Source organism: Salvelinus fontinalis, chromosome 5 (assembly GCF_029448725.1).
Source record: "Salvelinus fontinalis isolate EN_2023a chromosome 5, ASM2944872v1, whole genome shotgun sequence".
NCBI lineage: Eukaryota > Metazoa > Chordata > Actinopteri > Salmoniformes > Salmonidae > Salvelinus > Salvelinus fontinalis.
Genome location: NC_074669.1, coordinates 32,751,245 through 32,775,645, shown reverse-complemented (window position 1 = coordinate 32,775,645; position 24,401 = coordinate 32,751,245).

Genomic DNA, 24,401 nt, shown 5'->3' with positions numbered 1-24,401 from the left:
CCAAACCCAGATGTGTCCGTCAGACTGCCAGATGGGGAACCCTTTTCCACTGCTCCAGAGTCCAATGGCGGCTAGCATTACGCCACTCCAACCGACGCTTGGCATTGCGCATGATGGTCTTAGTCTTGTGTGTGGCTGATCGACCATTGAAACCCATCTTATGAAGCTCCAGATGAACAGTTCTTGTGCTGACAGAGGCAATTACTCGGTAGTGAGTGTTGCAACCGAGGACAGACGATTTTTACACGCTATGCGCTTCAGCACTCAGAGGTCCCGTTCTGTGAGCTGTTGTTGCTCCTAGACGTTTCCAATTCACAAAAACAGCACTTACCGTTGACCGGGCAGCTCTAGCAGGACAGAAATTTGGGACTGAACACCTCCCTCTGCAACTGGATCCTGGACTTCCTAATGGGCTGACCCCAGGTGGTGAGGGTATGCAACATTATGTGTGTGATCATTATGTGTGCTTTGTCCCCTCCTGTAATCCCTGTTCACCCATGACTGTGTGGCCACTCATGACTCCAACATCATCATCAAGTTTGCTAATGACACGACAATGGTAGGCCTGATCACCGGCGATGAAGAGCCAGCCTACAGGAACGAGGTCAGTGACCTGGCAGCATGGGGCCGGAACATTAACCTCTGCCAAAACGTCAGTAAGACCAAGGAGCTGATCGTGGACTCCAGGAAACGGAGGGACACGCACACCCCATCCACATGGAAATGATGTAAAAATGTATCACTAGCCACTTTAAACAATGCCACTTAATATAATGTTTACATACCCTACATTACTCATCTCATATGTATATGTATATACTGTACTCTATATCATCTACTGCATCTTGTCTTGCCATCTTTATGTAATACATGTATCACTAGCCACTTTAAACTATGCCACTTTATGTTTACATACCCTACATTACTCATCTCATATGTATAGACTGTACACTATACCATCTACTGCATCTTGCCTATGCCGTTCTGTACCATCACTCATTCATATATCTTTATGTACATATTCTTCATCCCTTTACACTTGTGTGTATAAGGTAGTAGTTGTGGAATTGTTAGGTTATATTACTTGTTGGTTATTACTGCATTGTCGGAACTAGAAGCACAAGCATTTCGCTACACTCGCATTAACATCTGCTAACCATGTGTATGTGACAAATAAAATTCGATTTGATTTGATTTGAATCGACGGGGCTGCAGTGGCGAAGGTCGAGAGCTTCAACTTCCTACAGGAAGGAGGTCAGTGACCTGATGTCCACATCACTAAGACCTTAAAATAGTTAACGCACACGCCCTCAGGAGGTTGAAAAGGTTTGGCATGGGCCCTCAAATCCTCAAAAAGTTCTACAGCTGTACCATTGAGAGCCTCATCACTGCTTGGTGTGGCAATAGCACCGCCCTCGATCGCATGGCGCTACAAAGGGTGGTGTGGACAGCCCAGTACATTATTGGGGCCGAGCTCCCTGCCATCCAGGTCCTCTATATCAGGTGGTGTGAAAGGAAGGCCCGGAAAACCATGAAATACTCCAACAATCCAAGCCAGCAAGCAGTACCGGTGCATCTAGTCTGACATCAACTTGGCTCCTGAACAGCTTATATCCCCATACCATAAGACTGCTAGATACTGTAGCTGACTAAATAGCTACACCGACTATCTGACGTGATCTTTGTATTTTTTTTTATACCTTTATTGAACAAGGCAAGTTAAGTTAAGTTAAGAACAAACTCTTATTTTACACTGACGGCCTACCTCGGCCAAACCCTCCCCTAACCTGGACGACACTGGGCCAATTGTTCACCATCCTATGACACTCCCGATCATGGCCGGTTGAGATACAGCCTAGGATTGAACCAAGGTCTGTAGTAACGCCTCAAGCACTAAGATGCAGAGAATTAGACCGCTGCGGCAGTCTGGAGCCATTTTGCACTCTCTCTATGCACTCTCACACCACACACACTAATTCTCCAACACACATACAGTGCCTTGCAAAAGTATTCATCCCCCTTGGCGTTTTCCTATTTTGTTGCATTACAACCTGTCATTTAAACAGATTTTTATTTGGGTTTCATGTAATGGACATACACAAAATAGTCCAAATTTGTGAAGTGAAATTAAAATATAACTTGTTTAAAATAAAAACGGAAAAGTGGTGTGTGCATATGGATTCACCCCCTTTGCTATGAGCCCCTAAATAAGAGCTGGTGCAACCAATTACCTTCAGAAGTCACATATTTAGTTAAATAAAGTCCACCTGTGTGCAATCTAAGTGTCACATGATCTCAGTATATATACACCTGTTCTGAAAGGCCCCAAAGTCTGAAACACCACTAAGCAAGGGGCACCACCACTAAGCAAGGGGCACCACCAAACAAGCAGCACCATGAAGACCAACGAGCTCTCCAAACAGGTCAGGGACAAGGTTGTGGAGAAGTACAGATCAGGGTTGGGTTATAAAAAAATATCCAAAACTTTGAACTTTCCACGGAGCACCATTAAAACCATTATTAAGAAATGGAAAGAATCTGGCACCACAACAAACCTGCCAAAAGAATGCCGCCCACCAAAACACCCAGACCAGGTAAAGAGGGCATTAATCAGAGAGGAAACAAAGAGACCAAAGATAACCCTGAAGGAGCTGCAAAGCTCCATAGCGGAGATTGGAGTATCTGCCCATAGGACCACTTTAAGCTGTACACTCCAGAGCTGGGCTTTACGGAAGAGTGGCCAGAAATAAGCCATTGCTTAAAGAAAAAAATAAGCAAACACGCTTGGTGTTCGCCAAAAGGCATGTGGGAGACTCCCCAAACATATGGGAGAAGCTACTCTGGTCAGATGAGACTAAAATGTAGCTTTTTGGCCATCAAGGAAAACTCTATGTCTGGCAAAACCCCAACCCCAACTCCTCTCTTCAACCCGAGAACACCATCAGTGAAGCATGGTGGTGGCAGCATCATGCTGTGGGGATGTTTTTCATTAGCAGGGACTGGGAAACTGGTCAGAACTGAAGGAATGATGGATGGTGCTAAATACAGGGAAATTCTTGAAGGAGACCTGTTTCAGTCTTCCAATGATTTGAGACTGGGACGGAGGGTCACCTTCCAGCAGGACAATGACCCTAAGCATTCTGCTAAAGCAACACTCGAGTGGTTTAAGGGGAAACATTTAAATGTCTTGGAATGGCCTAGTCAAAGCCCAGACCTCAATCCAATTGAGAATCTGTGGTATGACTTAAAGATTGCGTTACACCAGCGGAACCCATCCAACCTGAAGGAGCTGGAGCAGTTTTGCCTTGAAGAATGGGCAAAAATCCCAGTGGCTAGATGTGCCAAGCTTATAGAGACATACACCAAGAGACTTGCATCTGGTGTTGCTGCAAAAGGTGGCTCTAGATTGTATTGACTTAGGGGGGGGGTGAATAGTTATGCACGCTCAAGTTTTCAGTTTTTTTGTTCTTATTTCTTGTTTGTTTCACAATAAAAAATATTTTGCATCTTCAAAGTGGTAGGCATATTTGTCAGAGTCGTGTGTGTATAGGTGGCAGGGAAGTCAGGCGCAGGAGAGTCAAACGGAGTGTAAAATGGAGTCTTTTAATGTTAGTCCAAATACATGCTCCATAACACTAAATAGAAACGAACAAACACAATATGGGTACGAAGGCCCGTCGCGCACCTATACACATAAAAAACAATACTAACAAGAAACAATCTCTGACAAAGACATGAGGGGAAACAGAGGGTTAAATACACAAGAGGTAATGGATGGGATTGAAAACAGGTGTGTGGGAAGACAAGACAAAACCAATGGAAAATGAAAAATGGATCGATGATGGCTAGAAGACCGGTGACGTCGACCGCCGAACACCGCCCGAACAAGGAGAGGCAACGACTTCGGTTTAGAAGTCGTGACAATATTGCATAAATAAAATGATACAAACCCCCCCAAAAATCTATTTTAATTCCAGGTTGTAAGGCAACAAAATAGGAAAAATGCCAAGGGGGGTCAATACTTTCGCAAGCCACTGTACAAACACTCACTCCATTTGCTCACACACACATAATATGCACATACATTTATATTGGCTCTACGCACACCCACTCACATACAATCATCATATACGCTCCTGCTGCTCTGTTTATCATATATCTTGATGCCTAGTGACCTTACCCCTATACTGTAAATTTCTACCTCTATCGATCCAGTATCCCAGCACATTTATTTATTTATTTATTTATTTTGCACCCCATTATTTGTATCTCTACTTTGCACTTTCTTCCACTGCAAACCAACCATTCCAGTGTTTTTTACTTGCTATATTGTATTTACTTCGACACTATGGCCTTTTTTTATATTTTTATTTATATATATATTTTGTTTGCCTTCACCTCCCTTATCTCACCTCACTTGCTCACATTGTATATAGACTTATTTTTCACTGTATTATTGACTGTATGTTTGTTTTACTCCATGTGTAACTATGTGTTGTTGTATGTGTCAAACTGCTTTGCTTTATCTTGGCCAGGTCGCAATTGTAAATGAGAACGTGCTCTCAATTTGCCTACCTGGTTAAATAAAGGTGAAATAAAATAAAATAATAAAACATTGTAAATATGGTATTGGGACTGACCTTGTATATAGTGTACAGTGCATTCGGAAAGTATTCAGATCCCTTACCTTTTACTTATTCTAAAATGGATGAAAAAAAAGCACATCAATCTACACACAATGCCCCATAATGACAAAGCGAAAACAGGTTTTTGGATATACCTTATATACATAAGTATTGAGATCCTTTGCTATGAGACTGGAAAATTGAGCTCAGGTGCATCCTGTTTCCGTTGATCATCCTTGAGATGTTTCTACAATTTGATTGGAGTCCACCTGTGGTAAAGTCAAATGATTGGACATGATTTGGAAAGGCACACACCTGTCTATGTAAGGTCCCACAGTTGAAAGTGCATGTCAGAGCAAAAACCAAGCCATGAGGTCGAAGGAATTGTTTTGAGTGCTCCGAGACAGGATTGTGTCGAGGCACAGACCTGGGGAAGGCTACCAGAACATTTCTGCAGCATTGAAGGTCCCCAAGAACACAGTGGCCTCCATCATTTTTAAATGGAAGAAATTTGGATCCACCAAGACTCTTCCTAGAGCTGGCCGCCTGGCCAAACTGAGCAATTGGGGGACAAGGATCTTGGTCAGGGAGGTGACCAAGAACCCGATGACAGAGCTCCAGAGTTCGCTGTGGAGATGGGAGAACCTTCCAGAAGGACAACCATCTCTGTAGCACTCCACCATTCAGGCTTTTATGGTAGGGTGGCAAGACGGAAGCCACTCCTCAGTAAAAGGTACATCACAGCCCACTTGGAGTTTGCCGAAAGGCACCTAAAGGACTCTCAGACCATTAGAAACGAGATTCTCTGGTCTGATGAATTGAAGATTGAACAAGCGCCACGTCTGGAGGAAACCAGGCACCATCCCTACGGTGAAGCATGGTGGAGGCAGCATAATGCTGTTGGGATGTTTTTCAGTGGCAGGGAGTGGAAGACTAGTCAGGATCGAGGGGAAGATGAACGGAGAAAAGTACAGAGAGATCCTTGATGAAAACCTGCCCCAGAGTGCTCAGGACATCAGACTGGGGCGAAGGTTCACCTTCAACAGGACAATTAGGCACATAGCCAAGACAACGCTGTAGTGGCTTTGGGACAAGTCTCTGAATGTCCTTGGGTGGCCCAGTCAGAGCCCGGACTTGAACCCGATCGAAAATCTCTGGAGAAACCTGAAAATAGCTGTGCAGCGACGCTCCCCTTCCAACCTGACAGCTTGAGAGGATCTGCAGAGAAGAATGGGAGAGACTCCCCAAACACAAGGTGTGCCAAGCTTGTAGTGTCATACCCAAGAAGACTAGAGGCTGTAATCTGAATACTTATGTAAATGTGATAAAAACTTGCAAAAATGTTTTTAAAAAAACAAACAGTTTTTGCTTTGTCATTATGGGATATTGTGTGTAGATTGATGGGGAAACTATGTAATACATTTTAGAATAAGGCAGTAATGTACCAAAATGTGAAAAAAGTCAAGGGGTCTGAATACTTTCCAAATGCACTGTACTTACTTACTTAATGTATTGTGTTCTTCACATCTTGTGTGTTTATTTTTAGTATTACATTGTCATTGATTACTGCATTGTTGGTGATAGAGCTTGCAAGAAATGCATTTCACTGTACTTGTGCATGTGACATTGAAAATTGAAAGGCTGACACCTCAGGAGACTAATTATTCTGGAGTTAGCCTGAAATAAAGGGATGATATTGTCTCTTGAGACACAACATCAGCGAGTGATGTAGTAGCCGATGTCAATTCACTCCCTACCTCTACCCCTACCCCTTGGCCTTAGCCCTTCCACATTTGCAGATATGTCCTTCTGTTTCTCTCCAGTAGTTTGTTCTCTCTCTTTCTCTCTCTCTCTCCCTCTCTCTCTCTCTGTGTGTGTGGTCTCAACAACCTCCTGCTATTAGATTGTTTACAGAAGTTAAAGCTGAGTGCTGCTGGCTGCCTGAGGCCAGCATTCCAATAAAGTGGCTCATACACACACTCACGCACACACACACATACACTGTACCTCCCTCTGCATTAGTACAAAATAAAATAACAAATATATATATATATATTGTCACATGCTTCATAAACAACAGTTGTGACTAACAATGAAATGCTTACATACTTCCCAACAACGCAGAGAGAAAAATGTAAAATGATTGAAAAACAATTATAACACGAGGCATAAATACAAAATGAGTAACTTGGCTATACACTACCAGTCAAAAGTTTTAGAACACCTACTGATTCAAAGGTTTTTCTTTGTTTGTACTATGTTCAACATTGTAGAATAATAATGAAGACATCAACACCATGAAATAACACATATGGAATCATGTAGTAAACAAAAAAGTGTTAACTTCTCTAGGGTAGGGGGTAGCATTTGAAATTTTGGATGAAATGCATGCCCAAATTAAACTGCCTGCATCTCGGGCCCGGAATATATGATATGCATATAACTGGTAGATTTGTATGGAAAACACTCTAAAGTTTCCAAAACTGTTAAAATAGTGTCTGTGAGTATAACATAACTGATTTGGCAGGCGAAAACCTGAGAAAAATCCATTCAGGAAGTAGTTTTTTTGTTGGTTTTGTAGTTTTCTATTCAATGCCAATACAGTATCCATTGACTTAGGATTCAAATTTCACCTTCCACTAGACTCATTCAGACTCACCTTCCACTAGCTGTCAACAGTCTTCAGAAATTGTTTCAGGCTTGTATTCTGAAAAATGAAGAAGTAAGAGCAGTCTGAATGAGTGGACCTTGCCGTGTCACAGAGCTTTTTCCTGTGTCAGACCGAGAGAGTTTCTTGTTTAACCTTTTAAATTGACGATGTTATTGTCCGGTTGAAATATTATCAATTATTTAGGCTAAAAACAACCTGAGGTTTGAATATAAACAACGTTTGACATGTTTCTATGAACTTTACGGATACAATTTGGAATTTTTTGTCTTCCTGTTTTCACTGCGTTTGAGCCTGTGGATTACTGAAAAAAACGCGCAAACAAAACTGAGCTTTTTGGGTATAAAGAAACTTTATGAACAAAAGGAACATTTATTGAGTAACTGAATGTCTGCTGAGTGCAACCATATGAAGATCATCAAAGGTAAGGGATTAATTTAATATTAATATTTCTAAATTGTGTAACTGTTCTAGCTGGCTGGCTACTGTTTGTAATGATTTGTCTAGTGGGCTATGTTCTCAAATAATCGTAAGGTATGCTTTCGCCGTAAAGCATTTTTTAAATCTGACACCGTGGTTGGATTCACAAGCAGTTAATCTTGAAACCTATGTAAAATATTTTTTGTTTTCTGAATTTTTATAATGAATATTTCTGTATTTGAATTTGGCGCCCAGCAGTTTCACTGGCTGTTGAAGAGGTGGGACGCTACCGTCTCACGTGCCCAAGAGAGGTTAAACAATTCAAAATATATTTTATATTTGAGATTATCCAAATAGCCACCCTTTGCCTCGATGACAGATTTGCACACTCTTGGCATTCTCTCAATCAGCTTAACCTCAAATGCTTTTCCAACAGTCTTGAAGGAGTTCCCACATATGCTGAGCACTTGATGGCTGCTTTTCCTGCTTTCCGACTCATCCAAACCATCTCAATTTGGTTGAGGTTGGGGGATTGTGGAGGCCAGGTCATCTGATGCAGCACCATCACTCTCCTTCTTGGTCAAATAGCCTTTACACAACCTGGAAGTGTGTTGGGTCATTGTCCTGTTGAAAAACGAATGATAGTCCCACTACGGCCAAACCAGATTGGCGTGTCGCTGTGGTAGTCATGCTGGTTAAGTGTGCCTTGAATTCTACATAAATCACTGATAGTGTCACCAGCAAAGCACCCCCACACCATAACATCTCCTCCTCCATGCTTTGCGCTGGGAAATACAGATGCGGAGATCATCCGTTGACCCACACCGGGTCTCAGAAGGAAACGGCGGTTGGAACCAAAAATCTCAAATTTGGACTCGGTCTAATGTCCATTGCTCGTATTTCTTCGACCAAGCAAGTCTCTTCTTCTTATTGATGTCCTTAAGTAGTGGTTTCTTTGCAGCAATTCAACCATGAAGGCCTAATTCACACAGTCTCTTTTGAACAGCTATTGTTGAGATGTGTCTGTTACTTGAACTCTGTGAAGCATTTATTTGGGCTGCAATCTCTGAGGCTTGTAACTCTAATGAACGTATCCTCTGCAGCAGAGTTAACTCTGGGTCGTCCATTCCTGTGGCAGTCCTGATGAGTGCCAGTTCCATCAAAGTGCTTGATGGTTTTTGCGACTGCACTTTAACAAACTTTCAAAGTTCTTGAAATGTTCCATATTAACTGACCTTCATGCCTTAAATGAATGATGGACTGTTCTTTCTCTTTGCTTAGTTGAGCTTTTCTTGCCATAATATGGATTTGGTCTTTTACCAAATAGGGCTATCTTCTGTGTACCACCCCTACATTGTCAGAACACAGCTGATTGGCTCAAACACAAGAAGGAGGGAAAGAAATTCCACAAGTGAACTTTTAACAAGGCACACTTGTTAATTGAAATACATTCCAGGTGACTACATCATGAAGCTGGTTGAGAGAATGCCAAGAGTGTGCAAAGCTGTGAAGGTAAAGTGTGGCTATTTGAAAAATCTCAAATATAAAATATATTTTGATTTGTTCAACACTTTTTTGGTTACTACATGATTTCATATGTGTTATTTCATAATTTTGAGGTCTTCACTATTATTCTACAATGTAGAAAATAGTAAAATAGAAAAACCCTTGAATGACTAGATGTTCTAAAACTTTTGACCGGTAGTGTTTGCAAGGGTACGAGTTAATTGAGGTAGATATGTACATATAGGTTGGGCTAAAGTGACTAGGCAACAGGATAGATAATAAACAATAGCAACAGCTTATGTGATGAGTCAAAAGAGTTAGTGCAAAAAGGGCCAATGCAGATAGTCCGGGTAACTATTTGGTTAAATATTTAGCTGTCTTATGGCTTTCGGGGTAGAAGCTGTTCAGGGTCCTGTTGGTTCTAGACTTGGTGCATTGATACTGCTTGCCGCGTGGTAGCACAGAGAACAGTCTATGACTGGGTGGCTAAATTCTTTGACAATTTTTAGGCCTTTCCTCTGACACTGCCTGGTATAGAGGTCCTGGATGGCATGGATCTCGGCCCCGGTATAATACTGGGCCGTACGTACTTCCTTCTGTAGTGTCTTGTGGTTGGATGCCAATCAGTTGCCAGAACAAGCGGTGATGTAGCCAGTCAAGATGCTCTTAATGGTTCAACTGTAGAACCTTTTGCGTATCTGAGGGCCCATGCCATTGTATTAGGCTCTCCATTTCCTGCAGTACACAATCCGCTCCTTTGTTTAGCTGACATTGAGGGAGAGGTTGTTGTCCTGGCACCACACAGCCAGGTCAATAACCTCTTCCGTATAGGCGGTCTCATCGTTGTCGCAGAAATGTACAAACGTAAACATGCACAAACGTATGCACACACAAAAACACACACCTCTTAGCTAGATCCCATTTCTCTCTCCCTCTTTATCTCTCAACCCTCTTTTGCTCTTCCCATTTGTCCTACCACTGTATAACTCAACCTTCCCCTCCCCCTATCTATTATGTGTTACTCTCTCACTTCCTCTCTGTATCCCGAAACCACTATTTCATCAATCTACTGTATGTATACCTGTGAAGGACAGCCAATTGGTGTGGTTGTCCGTTGGTGTGGTTGTATTCGTGTGGGGCTCTCAACGTCCGTTCTGTGGTCAGCCCCACCCTGTCATCGTTAGAGAACAGAACTGTCATGATCCTGAGAGTGACAGGTGATAAACGTGTGTGCACAAAATGAGCTGTTACACGCGTATTTGAATGTACAGGAGAGATGTCTCACACAGATAAGAAGCCACACCCTGCGTTCCTGACACTAATCTGTGTGTGTGTGTGTGTGTGTGTGTGCGTGTGTACGGTGTGTGTACAGTGTGTGTGTGCGGTGTGTGTGTGTGTGTGCCTACAGTGTTTAGTGTGTCTGTGTGTGTGTACGGGTGAATCATCCCTTACTCACCCAGACAAACTGTCAAACAGGTCTGGTTCAGGACAGGACAGGGGAATCCTCAACGTTAATCAATCTATATACCTGTCAATCAGAGTGATGACTGGACACAATCATAGTGACAAAGTACGCAACGGTTGCTAATATTCAAATACACACACATGCAAGGTTACAATCTATTGTTTAAATCTGTTGAAATACTACCTAAAAGAAAACGCACAACTTCAACATGCAGGGATAGTTCAGCTAGCCTGCTAGCTCGAGCCTAGTATACTTTTCAGACCCGGCTAGTAGAAAATATGTCAAACTAGCCTACCAGGCCAGTGAAATCTTGTTTTTTCAAATATAGTATGGAGCAGATTTTTGACCCGATTGTCACCCGGGCTAGTAGGAATGGTGGTCTCTTAGCCCGGCTTGCCAGTGCCCAAAATCCTTCAATCCCATTCCTGTCAACATGTCTTACATAAGCACAAAGACAACAAAGATATTTTGATTCAAAGACAACACTGATAATTTCAAACATTTTAAATGGCTGTCTTTAAGTGTGTGCCTGTGTTCGTGTCGTTATTATAATGTAAACGTTACATTTCTTCACTTCCTGTAAACTGCGAGCATGAATCAGTCAAAACAATATCTAGATTGTTCTCAACTTGAAAAGTGATGAAACATCCATTTGAGGACAGATTGAACATGTAGAACAGAAACTGCCTTAGTAACTTTGGGAGCAGGGTCTGATCAGGGTCAAGGGTTATTGTTCTTAGAGACTAATGTAAGTGATATCATCCACCACCTGAAAGAAAGAAAAACGTCTTGATTGTTTTGCACATCGATAAGGGCGTCATTTTAGTCTCTCTCTCTCTTTGTCTGAGCGTAAAGTTTTGAAGTGCTTATCCTGCCAGGTGTTACACAGCTTATGTTGACTTTTGTTTGGAGTTTAAAATAGAGTTGGTTTTAAACGGGAACACACCCGAGTCTTGGGCTGCATTCCAAGTGGCACCCTATACCCAATGGGCTCTCGTCAAAAGTAGTATACAGCACAGGGAATAGGGTGCCATTGGAACAGAGCCTTGTGGGGTAATGGACTGTCTTCTTTATCTAGTTTAAACAGCTCCGGTGTTTCAATGGCGAGGCTTGTCTGTTCACACCTAGAAACAGGCGAGAGAAACGCAGATAAAAACAGAGATAAACAGCGAAGCTGAATCTTATCTGCTACTGTTCACATTACTGTATATACACACCGCACTCTGTACCTGATTCAGTCACATATAAACTATTAGTCTGATAAAGAATTAAACCATCTGTGGGAAATGTGAAGATATTATATTTCATTTTTTATTTAACTAGGCAAGTCAGTTAAGAACAAATTCTTATTTTATAATGAAGGCCTACCCCAAACCCTCCCGTAACCCGGACAACACTGGGCCAATTGTGCACGGCCCTATGGGTCTCCCGATCACGGCCGGTTGTGATACAGCCCGGGATTGAACCAGGGTCTGTAGTGACGCCTCTAGCACTGAGATGCAGTGCTGTAGACCGCTGCTCCACTCGGGAGCCCTCAATTTAGCCATCTTGAATAACGTGTGTGTGTTTTATGTATGTGTGCGTTTGTCTGTAACCTATCCTGTTACCCTGAGATATGTGTGATTAATTAAGTAAAGCTGTCATCCGATTTAGGTTAATGTCAGCGCTTACTCAGCCTCACAAAGCAGAGAAACAGAGAGGATGTCCATATCCAACACTAGTGGGCTCTAATGTAGAGCCACAGTGATCCCCGAACCCTTCTCCACTTGGTTACGGTTCAGGACATGTGAACCCTGCAGGTTAGATCAAGGACAGCAATGCTTCCCCATCTTCTTGTAGTCTACTCTAAACTAATTTGATTTCCCTTGCCACAGTGGCTACTGATCTGCTCCTGTGTAGCTATATGACATTTGTTCAGTGACTACCATTGAAGTGGATTGAATCACCCTTGTGACAGCAATTTTCCATTGATTTACTATAGCACTATATACAGCCTAGATCTTGCCTCAGTCTCTACTGTTCTCCTGTCCTGCTCTGTCCTCCTAACCTCTGGTATGCATGTCCTCGTCTCTACCGTAACCTGTACTGTGTTATACCGCACTGCTCAGTCTCCTTTGTGAGAACCTTATCTACAGTATATAGCGGCCATTTGTTGAGAACTGTGCATTGTAAATCCATCTATAGATGTTTACGTTTGCATACACAGTTCTTTATCAGATTAGACCTACATAGAGTGCCGCCCATACACATCCCAGGTGAAGTATTGGGGACTGTAATTAATAAAAATAAAAATAAACTGTTTTCAGTGAAATATTAGTTTATGTCTGAAGCCGAAGTTTTTTGAAAATTCCAAATCTATTTGGACCTATGCACCAACAAGGCGTTTCAGCATAGACATGTCGACCCCTGCTAGAGTACTGTAAATGTGATACGTGTCAGGGTTTGGTATGTGGTGTATGGCGTCAGTGTGTCGCTGTGGCCCGGTGACATAGTCGGGGACCATCACAAGAACATTTTACATGTGGAAGGTGAGATCAGCTGACCTCCTGGTTTACTCATGGGAGTCAAGGAACTGGTGGAGTGTAAAACTAAGTCAACATTTCATCTCTGTCCTTCCCGTAACCCCACTCACTGCAGGTCGGATGTGGGGGTTCTGTATTTCTCCATCGCCAACCACAACTCCCTGTACCATGTGCAGACCATGATGTACCCTGAGATCAGGCACCTCTGCCCCCGGGCTCCAGTCACCTTTGCCACCTCCCCCCACCACCACTGAGGAGCATCCTGGCTGCTTCTAAAAAAAAACCTGTGTTTCGATGTCATCCTGGTCCTACAGGAGAAGCAAAGAATCTTCGCCCATGACATCTAGTTGGCCACATCCTTCTCCAGGTTTTAAGACCTCTTCATCCTGGATGCCTGGTCAGAGGCTGAGCAACATGCACACATATTGTAGACACACTCACTGTGTAACACACACAAATTGTGTATTTTAGAGAGCTGTCTGTTTTCTAATGTTTTTTTAAAAACTTTGCATAATTCTGTTGTGGGCTAGAGTTAACAACATTCGTAGTGACAGACTGTGGTTCTTATGATTCTGTTGATCTTGGGATACCCTGTGTGTTTGGCTTCTGTTTCAGAACTCTACTAAGGCCAACCTGCGAGCCTGCACCCATAGCCGTGGGAAGTAGGGATGCTGGGGGTGCTGCAGTTTTAAAGCATAATATTGGCAAAATTATTTCAATGTATCAGGGGGTGCTGCAGCACCCCCAGCAGCCCTACTTCCCGCGGCTACAGGCTCGCAGGTTGGCCTGTTGAAATACTACGCCAGAGAGCATAATTTACTACAGAGAATCAATAGCATCTACAAATTAGCTGTGGATTAAGTTTTATTACAAGCACTGACAGTGCTTTTTTGCAATTTGGGCAGCACATGCACCAAATATAGAACAGCATGTTGCGTTGAGGCCATAGAAGGATTTTGGAACCTCTAACCCTGGCACTTTGACTGTTAAACTCATGGGTACACTAGGAGTGGCTGCCAGTCCTGACTTGAATGGGAACTTCCCATCTATGGATTACATTTCTGAGGTTATTTGCGGATGTCAGTTTGCCTACCGTTAGGAAAGCAAATGCCTACTGCTGAAAAGAGAAGACTAATCTGTCTGTAGAAGTTAACAATTTAAAAAAAAATGTTACATGGAATACCAGTCAAAATTTTGGACACACCTACTCATTCAAGGGTTTTTCTTTATTTAAACTATTTTCTTCATTGTAGAATAATGGTGAAGACATCAAAACCATGAAATAACACATAGAACCAAAAAATATAAAACAAATCAAATTTTATAAAAAAAAATCATATTTTATATCTTAGATTCTTCCAAGTGACCACCCTTTGCATTGATGACAGCTTTGCACACTCTTGGCATTCTCTCAACCAGCTTCACCTGGAATGCTTTTCCAACAGTCTTGAAGGAGTTCCCACATATGCTTAGCACTTGATGGCTGCTTTTCCTTCACTCTGCGGTCCAACTCTTCAAAAACCATCTCAATTGGGTTGAGGTTGGGTGATTGTGGAGGCCAGGTCATCTAATGCAACCCTCCATCACTCTCCTTCTTGGCCAAATAGCACGTACAAAGCCTGGAGGTGTGTTGGGTCATTGTCCTGTTGAAAAAATGAATGATAGGTCCACTAAGCGCAAACCAGATGGGATGGCGTATCGCTGCAGAATGCTGTGGTAGCCATGCTGGATAAGTGTACCTTGAATTCTAAATAAATCATTGACAGTGTCACCAGCAAAGCACCCCCACACCACCACATGGTGGGAACCACACATGCGGAGAGCATCTGTTGACCTACTCTGCATCTCACAAAGACACAGCAGTTGGAACCAAAAATCTAAAATTTGGACTCATTAGACCAAAGGACAGATTTCCACCTGTCTAATGTCTCTTCTTAATGGTGTTTTTTAGTATTGTCTTCTTTGCAGCATTTCAACCATGAAGGCCTAATTCATGCAGTCTCCTCTAAACAGTTGATGTTGAGATGTGTCTGTTACTTGAACTCTGTGAAGCATTTATTTGGGCTGCAATTTCCTAGGCTGGTAACTCTAAAGAACCTCTCCTCTGCAGCAGAGGTAACTCTGGATCTTCCTTTCCTGTGGCGGTCCTCAAGAAAGCCGGTTTCATCATAGCGCTGGATGGTTTTTGCAACTGCACCTTGAAATATTCCGTATTGACTGACCTTCATGTCTTAAAGTAATGATGGACTGTCATTTCGCTTTGCTTAATTGAGCTTTTCTTGCCATAATATGGATTTGGTATTTTACCAAATAGAGCTATCTTCTGTATACCACCCCTACCTTGTCACAACACAGCTGATTGGCTCAAACGCATTAAGAAGGAAAGCAATTCCACAAATTAACTTTTAACAAGGCACACTTGCTAATTGAAATACATTCCAGGTGACTACCTCGTGAAGCTGGTTGAGAGAATGTCAAGAGTGTGCAAAGCTGTCATCAAGACAAAGGGTGGCTACTTTGAAGAATCTCAAATACAAAATATATTTTGAGCTATTTACCACTTTTTTGGTTACTACATTATTCCATATGTGTTATTTCATGCGTAAAGTATTAGGGCGTCCACCCATGCAGGAATATTAAACAAGGGATATTGGTGATGAGTCACATTAACATTTCCTTAAAAACAGCCTATAACAAATTACAAAAACACTATTCTTTGTGTTCCGATGTGTAGCATATGCTAAACTTTATAGCACATTGTTTTGTTGATTTTTACTTCCCTAAAGCAATAATTGTCCACTTCACGGTTCACTGTATGATATTAATATTTTAAAAATATATATACAGGAATATAATCTTAGGCATAGCCCCAAAGAGAGATAGAGATAGAGATAGAGATATGCTGGTGACATGCTAAGACACCAACATGCATTTCTTTATTATTTTCAGACAGGCTGGCTACTGCGTCTGCTAAGCAGATATAGGCGTACAGAATTAAGGAGGCTAATTCATTTTTTTTATTTCAGAATATTTTTTATAAAGATAAACTTTATATTGTCAGATTATAGGAGTAACTCTTTGTCCGAAAACATTCTTCCTCACCTCAAGTTAAGCTGTCGGAGTCAATTGGAGGACTGGTGTGCACTGCCTTCATATCATAGGCCTGCAGTATTATAGGCTAATAGCTACACCACACCAAACCTTCACAAACGTTTATAAACTTTATTAGGGTAATATCAAAAGTAAGTAAAGACATTGTTTATAGGAAAAATACGAGCAGGATATTCTATCACGCCAAACACAAAATTACAGTTGGAATTTAATTTGGCAAAAGAGAATAGCTCAAGTAAACGAAGCTAAACACTTGCAAACTGGTTTAAACCTTCCCAAAAGGCTAGTGCCAACCATACCCAACAAATGATAGCAATAGGCTAATGATATTTATTTGACAAAATGTAACGGCTATCCTCCTCCTCTTCATCTTCGGAAGAGGAGGAGTATTGAGGGACCCAAGGCGCAGCGAAGTTTGAACACATATTTATTTAACAAAACAAGAAAACGATCGTGAACCTAAATAAACGATGTGCACACACAGGCTACAAACGTTTAACATAGACACGAACTTGTATAAACTAACAAAAACAACAAAACGATGTAGACAGACCTATACGACGAACTTACATGAAATAAGAAGAACGCACGAATAGGACAATAGACTACACAAACCGAACAAACCGTAACAGTCCCGTATGGTGCAAACAATTACACAGACACGGAAGACAATCACCCACAACGAACACTGTGACAACGCCTACCTAAATATGACTCTTAATTAGAGGACCGCCAAACACCTGCCTCTAATTAAGAGCCATACCAGGCAACCCAAAACCAACACAGAAACAGAAAACATAGAATGCCCACCCAACCTCACGTCCTGACCAACTAACACACATAACAAACTAACATAAATAGGTCAGGAACGTGACATAACCCCCCCCATAAGGTGCGAACTCTGGGCGCACCAGCACAAAATCTAGGGGAGGGTCTGGGTGGGCATCTAACCACGGTGGTGGCTCAGGCTCCGGGCGAGGTCCCCACCCCACCATAGTCAATCCCAACCTCCATCTACCCCTAAAAATGTCCACCCATATCCCACAAAATCCTCTTTGTAACATCCATGACAGGGACAGCACCGGGACAGAGGAATAAATCAAGACAGAGGGATAGATAAGAATAAAGAGGTAGATCAAGATAGAGAGGGAGATCATAATAGAGGGGCAACTCCGGACTGAAAGGCAGCTCCGGACAGAGAGACAGCTCTGGACTGAGGGGCAGTTCTGGGTATATAGCCATTTCTGGCTGAAGGGCAGCTCCTGGCTGACTGACGAATCTGGACGCTCATGGCAGGCTGACGGCTCTCGACGCTCATGGCTGGCTGACGGCTCTCGACGCTCATGGCAGGCTGACGGCTCTCGACGCTCATGGCAGGCTGACGGCTCTCGACGCTCATGGCAGGCTGACGGCTCTCGACGCTCATGGCAGGCTGACGGCTCTCGACGCTCATGGCAGGCTGACGGCTCTCGACGCTCATGGCAGGCTGACGGCTCTCGACGCTCATGGCAGGCTGACGGCTCTCGACGCTCATGGCAGGCTGACGGCTCTCGACGCTCATGGCAGGCTGACGGCTCTCGACGCTCATGGCAGGCTGACGGCTCTCGACGCTCATGGCTGGCTGACGGCTCTCGACGCTCATGGCAGGCTGACGGCTCTCGACGCTCATGGCTGGCTGGCGGCTCTGGCAGATCCTGTCTGGTTGGCGGCTCTGGCAGATCCTGTCTGGTTGGCGGCTCTGGCAGATCCTGTCTGGTTGGCGGCTCTGGCAGATCCTGTCTGGTTGGCGGCTCTGGCAGATCCTGTCTGACGGGCGGCTCTAGCGGCTCCTGTCTGGCGGGCGGCTCTAGCGGCTCCTGTCTGGCGGACGGCTCTGTAGGCTCATGGCAGACGGGCGGCTTTGCAGGCTCCTGGCAGACGGATGGCTCAGACGGCGCTGGGGAGACGGATGGCTCAGATGGCGCTGGGGAGACGGATGGCTCAGATGGCGCTGGGGAGACGGATGGCTCAGATGGCGCTGGTGAGACGGATGGCTCAGATGGCGCTGGTGAGACGGATGGCTCTGGCCGGATAAGGCGCACTGTAGACCTGGTGCGTGGTGCCGGAACTGGAGGCACCGGGCTAAGGATACGCACCTTCATACTAGTGCGGGAAGCAGGGACAGGGCACACTGTACTCTCAAAGCCCACTCTATACCTGATGCGAGGTACCGGCACTGGTGACACCGGGCTGAGGACAAGCACATCAGGATTAGTAGGGGGAGAAGATACAGTGTGTACAGGGCTCTGGAGACGCACAGGAGGCTTAGTGCGTGGTGCCGGAACTGGAGGCACCGAACTGGATACACGCACTACAGGGAGAGTGCGTGGAGGAGGAACAGGGCTCAGGAGACGCACTGGTAGCCTAGTGCGTAGTGTAGGCACTGTAGGTACTAGGCTGGGGCGGGGAGGTGGCGCCGGAAATACCGGACCGTGGAGGCGTACTGGCACTCTTGAGCAATGAGCCTGCCCAACCTTACCTGGTTGAATGCTCCCGGTCGCCAGACCAGTGCAGGGAGGTGGAATAACCCGCACCGGCCTATGTAGGCGAACCGGGGAAACCATGCGTAAGGCAGGTGCCATGTATGCCGGCCCGAGGAGACGCACTGGAGACCAGACGCGTTGAGCCGGCCTCATGACACCTGGCTCAATACCCAATCAAGCCCTACCAGTGCGGGGAGGTGGAATAACCCGCACTGGGCTATGCACTCGTACAGGAGACACCGTGCGCTCTACTGCGTAACACGGCGCCTGCCCGTACTCCCGCTCTCCACGGTAAGCCTGGGAAGTGGGCGCAGGTCTCCTACCTGCCCTTGGCCCACTACCTCTTAGCCCCCCCCCAATACATTTTTGGGTGTTACTCACGGGCTTTTTGGGCTTCCGTGCCAGACGCGTTCCCTCATAACTCCGGTTCCTCTCTCCGGTAGCCTCTGCTCTCCTCAGTGCCTCCAGCTGTTCCCATGGGAGGCGATCCCTACCAGCCAGGATCTCCTCCCATGTGTAGCAACCTTTCCCGTCCAATATATCGTCCCAATATATCGTCCTTCTTTTCCTGTCCCTTACTCCATTTACTCCGCTGCTTGGCTCTGGATTGGTGGGTGATTCTGTAATGGCTATCCTCCTCCTCTTCATCCTCGGAAGAGGAGGAGTATTGAGGGAACCAAGGCGCAGCGAAGTTTGAACACATATTTATTTAACAAAACAAGAAAACGATCGTGAACCTAAATAAACGATGTGCACACACAGGCTACAAACGTTTAACATAGACACAAACTTGTATAAACTAACAAAAACAACAAAACGATGTAGACAGACCTATACGACGAACTTACATAAAATAAGAAGAACGCACGAATAGGACAATAGACTACACAAACCGAACAAACCGTAACAGTCCCGTATGGTGCAAACAATTACACAGACATGGAAGACAATCACCCACAACGAACACTGTGACAACGCCTACCTAAATATGACTCTTAATTAGAGGACCGCCAAACACCTGCCTCTAATTAAGAGCCATACCAGGCAACCCAAAACCAACACAGAAACAGAAAACATAGAATGCCCACCCAACCTCACGTCCTGACCAACTAACACACATAACAAACTAACATAAATAGGTCAGGAACGTGACACAAAAGGCCTACTTATAACCTACAGTATCTTAAACTATATACAGAGCACACAATTACAAAGACAAAACAAACTTAATTCAGCCAACAAAAATGTCTCAACAGAATGAAACAAAACATGTTTGCATATTTAAAGAAATTGTTTAGATTAAAAAGAAAACAACTATTCATAGACTCTTTAAAACTTCTTGAGCCTATGGGGGCGCCATTTCGACTTTGTAAAAATGAGTTCCCAAATTAAACTGCCTCGTACTCAATTCTTGCTCATACAATATGCATATTATTATTACTATTGGATAGAAAACACTCTCTAGTTTCTAAAACAGTTTGAATTATTTATCTGAGTGAAACAGAACTCATTCTGCAGCACATTTCCTGTCAGGGAGTGAGATTTCAGAAATCGAGGTCCCTGTTCTGAGGCCAGTTTATAAGTTCCCATGTAAGCCATCGGGCTACATGCACTGCATACGTCTTCCTCTAGATGTCAGTAAGCGGGGAGATTTTGAATGGAGTGGATTGCGCAATCTGGGGCCCTTTATAAGACCGTGGAACGGATGTACCGTCCTTTTCAACGGTGCTCCTGACGCAAGAAGACATCACAATGGCGTCCTGCAAACGCTTTCGTTTTAGTAGTTCTATATCTCCGGTCATGTTTTTATTCGTTATAGGTGTTAAAGTCATCATAAGGTAGTTAATTTAAACCGACTTATAGCAGTTTATAGCAGTTTATTGCGATTTTCTGGGATTTCTTTGTCATGCGCGTTCACGAGTTGGACACCTCTCCAGGTGGTGGCTAACATTAGCGACTATTTCGACCGGACAAGAGGACATCTTTCAACCCAAATACGATTGTTCTGGATTCTGATGGAAGCTCAGCTAATAGTAAGCAGTCTTTATGCTGTTAATTCGTACTTATGTTGACAAATGTCAAAAAATTATTCCGCCATGAATTATGGTGCGGTCTCGCTTTAGCGCACGCTGTATTGCGCAGTAACGTTAATTTTAAAAATGTAACCCAGCGATTGCATTAAGAACTAATTTGTCTTTCAATTGCTGTCCAACCTGTATTTTTTAGTCAAGTTTTGGAATAGTTACTGATTAGATTAGGTGCCTCTTCAAAGATTTCTCCTGCCATTTTCTGGGCAGCTTTGCTACTTTTCTCATTGTATAACCACGATTTGTGCCGCTAAATATGCACATTTTCGAAAAAACTCTATATGCATTGTGTAATATGATGTTATAGGACTGTCATCTGAAGAATTCTGAGAAGGTTAGTGAAAAAATTTATATCTTTTGGTGGTTTATACGTAATCGCTACGTTTGGCCAGAATCAATGCTGTTGTGATGTTTGCTATTGTGGTATGCTAATATAACGCTATATTGTGTTTTCGCTGTAAAACACTTAGAAAATCTGAAATATTGTCTGGATTCACAAGATCTGTGTCTTTCAATTGCTGTACGCTGTGTATTTTTAAGAAATGTTTTATGATGAGTAATTAGGGAATACACGTTACTCTCTGTAGTTATTTTAGTCGTGTTGGTCAGAGTTGTGATGGTGGCTGCAATGGTAAACTATGATTTATACCTGAAATATGCACATTTTTCTAACAAAACATATGCTATACAATAAATATGTTATCAGACTGTCATCTGATGAAGTTGTTTCTTGGTTAGTGGCTATTTATATCTTTATTTGGTCGAATTTGTGATAGCTACTGATGGAGTAAAAAACTGGTGGAGTAAAAAAAGTGGTGTCTTTTGCTAACGTGGTTAGCTAATAGATTTACATATTGCGTCTTCCCTGTAAAACATTTTACAAATCAGAAATGATGGCTGGATTCACAAGATGTGTATCTTTCATCTGGTGTCTTGGACTTGTGATTTAATGATATTTAGATGCTAGTATTTACTTGTGACGCTATGCTAGGCTATGCTAGTAGCTTTTCTACTGATGGGGGTGCTCCCGGATCCGGGTTTGGGAGGTTTTAGAGTTTTAATGTAGATAACTTCTCTCAATAAGAATTAGTACAGTCCAGGCCTGACACAAAATGTATAAATAGTAGCTTACTTTGACATCAATTCAGTGAATTGGATCTGGTGGCAGAAAGGTTGGTGTTAATAGACTCTTACCACTTTTAAAAACAACTCCAAAACCCCTGCCACTGTCACTTTAGGCCCAGGCTGTTTGGTACAATGGTGAATGTACTCTTCCGCCTCCTCTCCCTCTGCTTCCTCCTCAATGTTCCTCTTCCTCTCCATGTTCCTCTCTCTCCACTTTCCTCGCCCTTCCTCTCTCCCTCCACACTCCTCTCGCTCCACTCCTCCTCCTCCTCACTCCACATCTCTATCCCTTATATAACCTTTAACTCCTCTTCTGCTTCTGAGCCCTGACTCTCCACATCACCTCCCTCACTTTCACTGACCTAGAGGAACATACTAACTGAGGGAAGGAGAGAGGGAGAGGGAGAGACAGAAAGAAAGAGAGAGAGAGACAGACACACACACACACACACACACAGTAAACAGTATCATCATGATGCTATACAGCACATTTAATCAATCAATAGCCGCTGTGGGTTCTAAAGGGTTATTAATTCAAATGTTCTACAATAATAACAGTGATATACAATAATAATAATAATAATGATAAAACAAATTATTATAAATTCCCCCCAAAAAACTGTTCCAAAATTGCATCCTACCTGAATAGCGAGTTGCACAGTAGCTGGCATTTGGCCATTTATTTGTGTGGTATTGAAAAATATTCTATCAGGTAAATGATGTAGAATTGCAGGCCCATTGAAAATATGAAGAGTGGTACTCAATGATGTGTTATGTTGGACTTGCCCCAAACACAACGCTTTTTTTTCAGGACATAAAGTATATTTCTTTACCATTTTCTTTGCAGTTTTACTTTTGTGCCTTATTGCAAACAGGATGCATGTTCTGGAATATTTGTATTCTTTTCAGGCTTCCTTCTTTTCACACTGTCAATTAGGTTAGTATTGTGGAGTAAAGTGTTGTTGATCCATCCTCAGTTTTCTCCTATAATTGCCATTAAACTCTGTAACTGTTTTAAAGTCACCATTGGCCTCATGGTGAAATCCCTGAGCGATTTCCTTCCTTTCCGGCAACTGAGTTAGGAAGGACACCTGTATCTTTGTAGTGACTGTGTGTATAGATACACCATCCAAAGTGTAATTAACGACGTCAACATGCTCAAAGGGATATTCAATGTCTGCTTTTTAAGTTTTTACCCATCTACCAATAGGTGCCATTCTTTGCGAAGCATTGGAAAACCTCCCTGGTCTTTGTGGTTGAATATGTGTTTGAAATTCACTGCTCGACTGATTGACCTTACAGATAATTGTATGTGTGGGGTACAGAGATGATGTAGTCATTCAAACATCACTTTAAACACTATTATTGCACACAGAGTCCATGTAACTTATTATGTTACTTGTTAAGCATTTTTTTTTACTCCTGTAGTTATTTAGGCTTGCCATAAGAAAGGGGTTGAATACTTATTGACTCAAGACATTTCAGCTTTTCATTTTTTATTAATTTGTAAAAATGTCTAATACATAATTCCACTTTGACATTATGGGTTATTGTGTGTCGGCCAGATATTTAATACATTTTAAATTCCGTCTGTAACACAACAAAATATGGTAAAAGTCAAGGGGTGTGAATACTTTCTGAATGCACTGTAAACAGGGCTGAAAAGTGACCGGTAGCAGGAGTATGTATATACAGTTGAAGTCAGAAGTTTACATACACCTTAGCCAAATACATTTAAACTCAGTTTATCACATTCCTGACATTTATTCTCAGTACAAATTCCCTGTCTTAGGTCAGTTAGGATCACCACTTTATTGTCAGAATAATAGTAATAATAGTAGTAGAGACAATGAATAATAGTAGAGAGAATGATTTATGTCAGCTTTTATTTCTTTCATCACATTCCCAGTTGGTCAGAAGTTTACATACACTCAATTAGTATTTGGTACCATTGCCTTTAAATCCTTTAACTTGGGTCAAACATTTCGGGTAGCCTTCCACAAGCTTCCCACAATGAGTTGGATGAATTTTGGCCCATTCCTCCTGACAGAGCTGTTGTAACTGAGTCAGGTTTGTAGACCTCCTTGCTTGCACACGCTTTTTCAGTTCTGCCCACAAGTTTTCTACAGGATTGAGGTCAGGGCTTTGCGATTGCCATTCCAATACCTTGACTTTGTTGTCCTTAAGCCATTTTGCCACAACAAAGAATGCTTGGGGTCATTGTCCATTTGGAAGACCCATTTGCGACCAAGCTTTAACGTCCTACTTCCTTGCGACATGGGGCCGTGCATCATCATGCTGAAACAAGGTGATGGCGGCGAATGAATGGCACGGACAATGGGTCTCAGGA